The sequence below is a fragment of the Salmo salar genome, chromosome 27 (assembly GCF_965601325.2).
Source record: "Salmo salar chromosome 27, fSalSal1, whole genome shotgun sequence".
Lineage (NCBI taxonomy): Eukaryota > Metazoa > Chordata > Actinopteri > Salmoniformes > Salmonidae > Salmo > Salmo salar.
In genome coordinates, this window is record NC_138317.1 from 33,295,061 (window position 1) to 33,305,810 (window position 10,750).

The 10,750-nt window shown below is 42.6% G+C and overlaps 1 non-coding gene across 1 annotated transcript; it reads left to right on the top strand.

Moving 5' to 3' along the window:
* Positions 1–2,183: 2,183 nt before the first annotated feature.
* On the top strand, positions 2,184–2,257 carry trnav-uac (transfer RNA valine (anticodon UAC)). Its single transcript has one exon. It is a non-coding gene; the product is annotated as a tRNA-Val (tRNA).
* Positions 2,258–10,750: the final 8,493 nt, after the last annotated feature.

Genomic DNA, 10,750 nt, shown 5'->3' on the forward strand with positions numbered 1-10,750 from the left:
CGCCGGAGCTTGGTGAGGGCACGTTGGCCATCCGACTGTCATCTTGCGCTTTGCCCGGGTCGGGTCTGAAGCGTAGGCCAAATCTGTCCAGTGCGGTGCGCGCAGGAATGCGCCCTGCATCTCTGTCGGTCGGATTGAAATAAGAAAATGCCATACAGGCAGAGGATGGAGGAGATTTTTCTGTTTGTAAAAATCAGCACATTTTTTCATTGACTATTTGTTCTCCAAGTTTGACTTTTTAAGCGTGTATTTAGCCTATATTTACCCCCAAGCTTTACGCATTATCACTATTCACTGTTTTGCACAATCATTTCACTGACTTCACACACAGGCCTCTCCCTGCCTGTCGACATTGTAAAGCTTCTAAAATTTCAAAGTGAGTCCTAACTAATATAAAGAAAGCATTTTTCATTCATCAAGACAAACATTTGTTATATTTATCTGAGTGAATAAAATCACAGGTTTAATGACAGATCATCCCTCAAGCAACATACAGTATAAGATATGGGTGTTTTGGTATAAATTATAGCACAGCTGTAGGCTACATTCATTGATGGTGATGGTGGATCCCGTGTTCAAAGGGAACTATATTCTGGAAAAGCCTGTGCATTGTCATGGAATGCAATGGAGGTATTCTACCGCCTGGACTGATCACACAAAAGACAGGTGAGAGAGATCTATTTCAGATTCTCTCCCTCCCTCCCCAATCCGCTCTTACCTGGCCACATGACCAGACATGTTGGCAGTCACACTACTACCACACTAATGCTTCCCTAATGCTATCTCTACCTCTCACAGTCACATGGACCCTTTTTATTTGGACTGCACATTTAAGAGTTTGATATGATCATACATTCAAAAGTAAATGTAATGCTTACTACAACAGCCTATTAGAAAATGATATCTTTACCACATCAAAGTGTAAATATAATTGATGGAGGCAGTTGTAAAGTAAAATGGACTTAGTTTAATATATACTGATCAGAAATATAAACACAACATGCAACAATTTCAGTTCATATAAGGAAATCTGTTAATTGAAATAAATTCATTAGGCCCTAATCTATGGATTTCACATGACTGGGCAGAGGTGCAGCCATGGGTGGGCCTGGGAGGGCATAGGCATACCCACTTGGGAGCCAGGCCCAGCCAATCAGAACAGGTTTTTCCCCACCAAAGGGCTTCATTAAAGACAGAAATACTCCTCAGTTTCATCAGATGTCTGGGTGGCTGGTCTCAGACGATCCCGCAGGTGAATAAGCCGTATGTGGAGGTCCTGGGCTGGTGTCATTACACGTGGTCTGTAGTTGGGAGGCCAGTTGGATGTACTGCCAAATTCTCTAAAACAACATTGGAGGCGGCTTATGGTAGAGAAATGAACATTAAATTCTATGTCAACAGCTCTGATGGACATTCCTGCAGTAAACATACCAATTGCATGCTCCCTCAACATTTTACAGTGACCTTTTATTGTCCCCAGCACAAGGTGCACCTGTGTAATGACCATGCTGTTTAATCAGCTTCTTGATATGCCATACCTGTCAGGTGGATGGATTATCTTGGCAAATAAGAAATGCTCACTAACAGGGATGTTAACAAATGTGTGCACAACATTTTAGACATTTCTGGGATATTTTATTTTAACTCATGAAACATGGGACCAACACTTTACATGAGTTTATATTTTTGTTCAGTATAGTTTGGAAAGGAGCAAAAGTAGGCTATAAAGACTATTCTGACATCAGACAACCGAAGGACACACATTGTATATAATACAACTTTCGACATCCCCTTAGGGAAATGAGGACCTACTTCAACTGAGAGGAAAATCATTTCAGCAATATCAGTGCAGACTCTCAGATCAGAAATACCCACATATGTTTTAACTTGAAGTAACTCATTGCAATTGTAATAATATGTTGGGTGTTTATATTTGTCCTATTTCACAATTGTGTATTAATATTCAAACTAGCAACCTTTCAGTTCCTGGCCTGATGCTCTATGCGCTAGGCTATCTGCCGCCCTAGGTTTGTCAATTAGAAGTTCCTGCCCATATCCTGGCTTTCTCTTGATGACATTCATGGCCTTTCTCCACCCTGACTATATTTGCTGGTTTATTCATTGTGTTCACACATTATTGTGTGAACACAATCAGACGTCAAATGAGAAGACAGTTCTTATTAGTCCCGTGTGGCTCAGTTGGTAGAGCATGGTGTTTACAACGCCAGGGTTGTGGGTTTAATTCCCACAGGGGGCACAAATGTGGAAAAACATGTATGAAATGTATGCATTCACTACTGTAAGTCGCTCTGGATAAGAGCATCTGCTAAATGACTAAAATGTAAATGTTATTGCAATATCATTTCCATCAGGTATAGCACCTCCCCTCAGATACCTGTGCTGTCCCTGATAAACCCAGGCAGTGTTAACAATAAAGACAATGTGTGGATCATGCACTGTAATGACATTAATAGTCTTAATCCAGTGAAAATGAACTGGAGGGAGACAGTATGAGTGTTGGGTCCCTAATCCAGCTACTAATGTAGCCTAGTCTGCCTCAAAATGGCCGATTCTTCTTTTGTCATGGTCCTCCTCCGCTGGCCTCCCCTCTCCTCCCTGAGCAGTGCCGGACAGAAATGTGTCATCGCTGGAATATCCAGACATCCCAAACTCAAGTCTCTCTCCTGAGTGAAAGGAGGGGGGAGATCAGAGAGGTGAGGGGTGAGTGGTACTGGGATGAAATGTGTTTTAAAGATGGCTGTAACTCACTGTTACAGCTGAACACGGCCCATGTTCTCTGACTGAGACGCTGGAAGTCTTGAACTACTTTGAGACCAGACTGCATTCATGAATATGAAACAGGTCTAGTCTTAAAAACATTACACTTCATTAGAGTAATATTTAGAACAAGAGTTATTTTGGGATCTATGCAGAGTGTCTATGTTTGACCTATCATAACATCAAGCATCAACAACCAGTAGTTGAATGAAGAAATGCTGATACAGGCCGACATCAAGTCACCATGTATGTAGGAGGTACAGTAATGCACCTTCAACATAGATGTTTACGCTGGCACTACACCCTATATAATACGAATAGTGAGTCAATGTCTAGATAGTTGTTTAGACTCAATTTGCAGAAGTCTTCCTCAGACCTCTAATGGATCAGACCTGTGTTTAAATACTATTTTAAATTTTTTCAAATACTTTATCTGGGCTTGATAGTGCTTTTCTGGCTTGATGGACCAATAGAATAGTCCCCAAACTGCAAACCTGATCCATCTGGCACATTCGGCACATCCAGGCATCTAAAGCGAAGTTGGCCACTCACAGATGGAAATTGAATGCCCACAGCATGAATGGAGATTTTGCCCTTTCATTTGATTGGGTGCATAACTCCAGTCCTTGAGGGCTAGTCAGCCCTGTTGATGTTCATCATCACCTTTTAGTACTTCATTGATCACTTTAATGTTATTGACTAGCTAAAGAGTTCCAGTCTAAACTCCACATTCTCTCCTAATGGAAGTCCTTTCCAGGACAGCAAGGAGAATTCTCTCATTCTATTCTTCTTGCAGTCGGCCATTTTGCTGAAACCTTTTTTTCTTCTATTCAACTGTTGCTTCCAGCCCAGATGATGGTCAGGCTAGCTACATAGCACTGCCTGTAGTCGGATTCCAGATGTTCTGTGTTCCTTTTTCCATTTCGGGATGTCTCCTCTAATATCCACACTCTCTTATATGATAAACCCAGGCAGTGCTAACAAAATACTGTAGGAAAGGTGCGGATTCAAATTATGATACTAGTGTTGGGTCCGTTATTTAGCCACTGATGTAGCCTAGTCTGCCTCAAAATGGCAGATTCTCTGCTCTTCTTTTTCCATGGTCCTCCTCCACTGGCCTCCCCTCTCCTACCTTAGCAGTGCCGGAAAAAACGAGTCATCGCTAGAATATCCAGACAACCCAAACTCAACTTTCTCTGTCCCTGAGTGAAAGGGGGAGGGGAGATCAGAGTGGTGAGGGGTGAGTGGTACTGGGATGAAATGTGTTTTAAAGATGGCTGCACGCCCAACTCACTGTTACAGCTGAACATGGCTCATGTTCTCTGACTGAGACGCTGGAAGTCTTGAACTACTTTGAGACCAGACTGCATTCATGAATATGAAATGAAAGATGCTCCCTGCTTGCAAGACTCCAGTATCTTTTCATTATGACTGACAAAACAATGATGGCTCAGACTCTACTACAGTTGACTTCAAACACAGGTCTAGTCTTAAAAACTCTTCATTAGAGTTATATTTAGAACATGAGTTCTTTTGAGATCTACAGATCTGCTATCTATAATTTGACAAGTTTATGCAGCAGGAAAATAATCCTGCAGTAACAGGACATGTGAGTTGTAATGTGGATTATATTTAAAGGACATTTTGTAGGGGTTGATACATGTTTCTTTGGGGCAAAATAAGTCTGACATTTTAAAGTGGAAATTACAAACTGTAGAAGCCTTTTTAAACTGCTACAAGTTTGAATGTCCTGCGGTGCAGGAAGATTCTCTATGACAACAGAGTGATCAAATTAAGACATTACATCTGTATGTGTGCCTATGTTTGACTTATCTAAACATCAAGCATCAAAAACCAACAGTTAAATCAAGAAATACACATACAGACCTAAATCAAGTCAAGTCACCATGTACACTGAAAAATATATAAATGCAATATGCAACAATTTCAAATGTTTTTCTGAGTTATAGTTCATATAAGGAAATCAGCCAATTGAAATGTATAAATTCATTAGGCGCTAATCTAAGGATTTCACATGACTGCGAATACAGATATGCATCTTTTGGTCACCGATACCTTTCAAAAAGGTAGGAGTGTGGATCAGAAAACCAGTCAGAGGCCTCCTGAGTGGGGCAGCGTCACTACAGACCTGGGTTCAATCCCAGGCTGTGTTGTAGTCGGCCGCGACCGGGAGACACATGAGGCGACGCACAATTGGCCCAGCGTTGTCCGGGTTAGGGGAGGGTTTGGTCAGCTGGGATGCCCTTGTTCCATCGCTCTCTAGTAACTCCTTGTGGTGGGCCGGACGCATGCACGCTGACTTCGGTCGCCAGTTGTATGATGTTTCCTCCGACACATTGGTGCAGCTGGCTTCTGGGCTAAGCGAGCAGTGTATAACAAGAAGCAATGCAGCTTGGCAGGGTTGTGTTTCGGAGGACACATGGCTCTCAACCTTTGCCTCTCCTGAGTCTGTATGGGAGTTGCAGCGATGGGACAAGACCGTAAGTACCAATTGGATATCACAAAATTGGGGAGAAAAAGGAGTAAACAGTACAAAAAAGAAACAAACATAAACCAGTCAGTATCTGGTGTGACCACCATTTGCCTCATGCAGCACGACATCTCCTTGTGGTCTGTGGTAGAGGTCGACCGATTAATCGGAATGGCCGATTAATCAGGGCCGATTTCAAGTTTTCATAACAATCGGCAATCGGTATTTTTGGCCACCGATTTGCCGATTATTATTATTTTGTTAAAAAAAAATTTATATAAATATTTTTTAACTAGGCAAGTCAGTTAAGAACACATTCTTATTTTCAATGACGGCCTAGGAACGGTGGGTTAACTGCCTTATTCAGGGGCAGAACGACAGATTTTTACCTTGTCAGCTTGGGGATGCAACCTTACGGTTAACTAGTCCAACGCTCTAACCACCTGCTTTACATTGCACTCCACGAGGAGCCTGCCTGTTACGCGAATGCAGTAAGAAGCCAAGATAAGTTGCTAGCTAGCATTAAACGTATCTTATAAAAACAATCAATCAATCATAATCACTAGTTAACTACACATGGTTGATGATATTACTAGTTTATCTAACCTGTGCTGCGTTGCATATAATCGATGCGGTGCGCGTTCACGAAAAAGGTCTGTCGATGCTCCAACTTGTACCTAACCATAAACATCAATGTCTTTCTTAAAATCAATACACAAGTATAGATTTTTAAACCTGCATCTTTAGTTAATATTGCCTGCTAACATGAATTTATTTTAACTAGGGAAAATGTGTCACCTCTGCAACAGAGTCAGGGTATATGCAGCAGTTTGGGCCGCCTGGCTCGTTGCGCACTATGTGAAGACTATTTCTTCCTAACAAAGACAGCCGACTTCGCCAAACGGGGATGATTTAACAAAAGCACATTTGCGAAAAAAGCACAATCGTTGCACGACTGTACCTAACCATAAACATCAATGCCTTTCTTAAAATCAATACACGGAAGTATATATTTTTAAACCTGCATATTTAGCTAAAAGAAATCCAGGTTAGCAGGCAATATTAACCAGGTGAAATTGTCACTTCTCTTCCGTTCATTGCACGCAGAGTCAGGGTATATGCAACAGTTTGGGCCGCCTGGCTTGTTGCGAACTAATTTGCCAGAATTTTACGTAATTATGACATAACATTGAAGGTTGTGCAATGTAACAGGAACATTTAGACTTATGGATGCCACCCATTAGATAAAATACGGAACGGTTCCGTATTTCACTGAAAGAATAAACGTGATAGTTTCCGGATTTGACCATATTAATGAGCTAAGGCTCGTGTTTCTCTGTGTTATTATGTTATAATTAAGTCTATGATTTGATAGAGCAGTCTGACTGAGCGATGGTAGGCAGCAGTAGGCTCGTAAGCATTCATTCAAAACAGCACTTTCGTGCGTTTTGCCAGAAGCCCTTCGCAATGCATTGCGCTGTTTATGACTTCAAGCCTGTCAACTCCCAAGATTAGGCTGGTGTAACCGATGTGAAATGGCTAGCTAGTTAGCCGGGTGCGCACTAATAGCATTTCAAACGTCACTCGCTCTGAGACTTGGAGTAGTTGTTTCCCTTGCTCTACATGGGTAACGCTGCTTCGAGGGTGGCTGTTGTCGATGTGTTCCTGGTTCGAGCCCAGGTAGGAGCGAGGAGAGGGACGGAAGCTATACTATTACACTGGCAATACTAAAGTGCCTATAAGAACATCCAATAGTCAAAGGTATATGAAATACAAATCATATAGAGAGAAATAGTCCTATAATTCCTATAATAACTACAACCTAAAACTTCTTACCTGGGAATATTGAAGACTCATGTTAAAAGGAACCACCAGCTTTCATATGTTCTCATGTTCTGAGCAAGGAACTTAAACATGAGCTTTCGTACATGGTACATAATGCACTTTTACTTTCTTCTCCAACACTTTGTTTTTGCATTATTTAAACCAAATTGAACATGTTTCATTATTTATTTGAGGCTAAATTGATTTTATTGATGTATTATATTAAGTTAAAATAAGCGTTCATTCAGTATTGTTGTAATTGTCCTTATTACAAATAAAATTAAAAAAATAAAAATTGGCCGATTAATCGGCAGCGGGGGTTTTGGTCCTCCAATAATCGGTATCGGTATCGGCGTTAAAAAAAGAAATCATAATCCGTCGACCTCTAGTCTGTGGCATGTTGCCCCACTCCTCTTCAATGGCTGTATGAAGTTGCTAGCTATTGGAGGGAACAGGAACACGTTGTCGAACACATCGATCCAGAGCATCACAAACATGCTCAATGGGTGACATGTCTGGTGAGTATGAAGGCCATGGAAGAACTGGGACATTTTCATCTTCCAGGAATTGTGTACAGATCCTTGCGACATGGGGCCGTGCATTATCATGCTGAAACATGAAGTGATGGAGGTGGATGAATGGCACGACAACTGGCATCAGGATCTCCTCACTGTATCTCTGTGCATTCAAATTGTCATCGATAAAATGCAATTGTGTCCATTGTCTGTAGTTTATGCCTGCCCATACCATAATCCCACCGCCACTATGGGGCACTCTGTTTTATCACGTTTCAGGAGAAGACCCAGATGCAGACAGTGTCGAAGTAACAGAAGTTTATTACTAGAAAAGGGGGCAGGCAAAGCGACATGTCAAGGGCAGGCAGAGGTCAGTAATCCAGATCAGAGTCCATAAGGTATAGAACGGCAGGCGATCTCGGGGTCAGGGCAGGCAGAGGTCAATAATCCAGAGTGGTGTGACAAGGTACAGAACGGCAGGCAGCTCAGGGTCAGGGCAGGCAGAAATGGTCAAAACCGGGAAAACTAGAAAACACGAACTAGAAAAAGACAGGTGCAAGGGGAAAGATGCTGGAAGGCTTGATGAACAAAATGAACTGGCAACAGACAAACAGAGAACACAGGTATAAATACACTGGGGATAATGGGGAAGATGGGCGACACCTGGAGGGGGGGGGGGGAGACAAGCACAAAGACATGTGAAAATGATCAGGGTGTGATAGTTCACAACGTTGACATCAGCAAACTGCTCGCCCACACAGCGCCATACACGCTGTCTGCCATCTGCCATGTACAATTGAAACTGGGATTCATCCTTGAAGAGCACACTTCTCCAGCTTGCCAGTGGACATCGAAGGTGAGTATTTGCCCACTGAAGTTGGTTATGACGCAGAACTGCAGTCAGGTCAAGACCCTGGTGAGGACGACGAGCACGCAGATGAGCTTTCCTAAGACGGTTTCTGACAGTTTTTGCAGAAATTCTGTGGTTGTTCAAACCCACAGTTTCAACAGCTGTCCGGGTGCCTGGTCTCAGACCATCCCGCAGGAGAAGCCGGATGTGGAGGTCCTGGGCTGTCATGGTTACACGTGGTCTGCAGTTGTGAGGCTGGTTGGACGTACTGCCAAATTCTCCAAAACGTTGCTTATGGTAGAGAAATTAACATTAAATTCCTGGTAACAGCTCTGGTGGACATTCCTGCAGTCTGCATGCCAATGCCAATTGCACGCTCCCTCAAAACTTGAGACATCTGTGGCATTGTGTTGTGTGACAAAACTGCACATTTTAGTGTGGCCTTTTATTGTCCCCAGCACAAGGTGAACCTGTGTAATGATCATGCTGTTTAATCAGCTTCTTGATATGCCACACCTGTCAGGTGGATGGATTATCTTGGCAAAGGAGAAATGCTCACTTACAGGGATGTAAACAAATTTGTGCACAAAATGTGAGAAATAAGCTTTTTGTGCAAATGGAACATTTTGGGAATCTTTTATTTCAGCTCATGAAACATGGGACCAACACTGTACATGTTGCGTTTATATTTTGGTTCAGTATATGTAGGTGGTACCGTAATGTACCTTCAACATTGACTTTCACACTGGCACTACACCCTATATAATACCAATAGTGAGTCAGTGTCTAGATAGTTGTTTAGACTGAATTTGCAGAAGTCTTCCTCAAAGCATTAGTGGATTAGTCTTAATAGAAATAATTACAAAAACATTACCTGGGCTTGCCTGGGATAATAGACCAATAGAATAGTCCCAAAACTGTAAACCCCACCTATCTGGCACATCCAAGTAGCCAAAGCAAAGAAAAGTATTTGAAAGATTTCAAATAGTACTTAAATCCAGGTTTCTACACTCTTAGAAAAAAATGTGATATCTAGAACCTAAAAGGGTTCTTAGGCTGACCCAATAAGAGAACAGTTCCAACAACCTTTTTTTGGTTCCAGGTAGAAACCTTTTAGTTCCAGGAAAAACCCTTTTAGTTCCAGGTAGAAGCCTTTTGGCTTACGTGTAGAGCCCTTTCTACAGATGCTTTTGCATGGAACCCAAAAGGGTTCTGCCTGGAACCAAAAAGGGTTCTACCTGGAACCAAAAAGGGTTCTCCTATGGGGACAGCTAAAGAACCATTTTGGAAGCCTTTTTTTCGAACAGTGTAGTGGATAGTGCTTGTCTGGTCCAGCCTAAACCCCTGGAACGTGAGGTTTCTTAAGATTCAGAGAGTTTATCAGTAGGACCTGTCTCACAGTTGAAGATCTCCCCATGGGGATTCCCAACATTTCCCTTCACACGCTAATGCAACAGTCTTGTCATTAGAATCAAGTCTGGCCAGTCTGTGTTAGAGGATTATGTGTTGATTTGTCTGTCATAAGACAACTGAACATCATGGTTTACAATGGACTCCCTGATGTGTGGTACATGTCGGTCACTCACGGAAGGGAATTAAATGCCCACAGAAAAAAAAGGGCGATTTTGCCCTTTCATTTGAATGCGTGCGAAAACTCCAGTCCTTGAGGGCTAGCCATCCCCTTGTAGCAGTTAATTGATCACTTAATGTTATTGATTAGCTAAAGAGTTCCAGTCTAAACTTTATATTCTCTCCTAGTTAAAGTCCTTCTCAGGGCAACGCGGAGAGTTCCCTCATTCTTTTCTTCTAGCCGTTGGCCATTTTGCTGAAACCTTTTTCTCTTTCTTTTCCACTTTTGTCTGGAGCCTCTGTCTCTGTGTTAGGTTAGCCAGCATTCTGCGTTCTGATTGGCTAGCATTGGTCTCTCGTCTCCCTGGCCCCTATCATGGCGTCTCATATTTGCCCCAGATCTAGAGGCAGGCGCTGAGGATTATAGGCCGGCTGAATCCCTCCATGTCAGTGGTGTTTGTACACCTGCCAGCCAGCCAGTGTCCAACAGAACCCCCCCAAATAAAAAAGGAAATACATGATATATATCAATTTTGTTTACTGTAACCACCAACTACAGAAGGACTCAGGGGCCCACTCTCAATGAGCGAAGACAGCCTGCTGCTGCCTGCTGCCACTCTGCTAAATGGGTGGAGGAGAGGAGGTATGTGGGTAACTGGGGTGCCCTGCCTTGGTTGGGTAACTGATTCAAGGCCGGCCCTAGCTTTTTGTGGACCCTAAGCA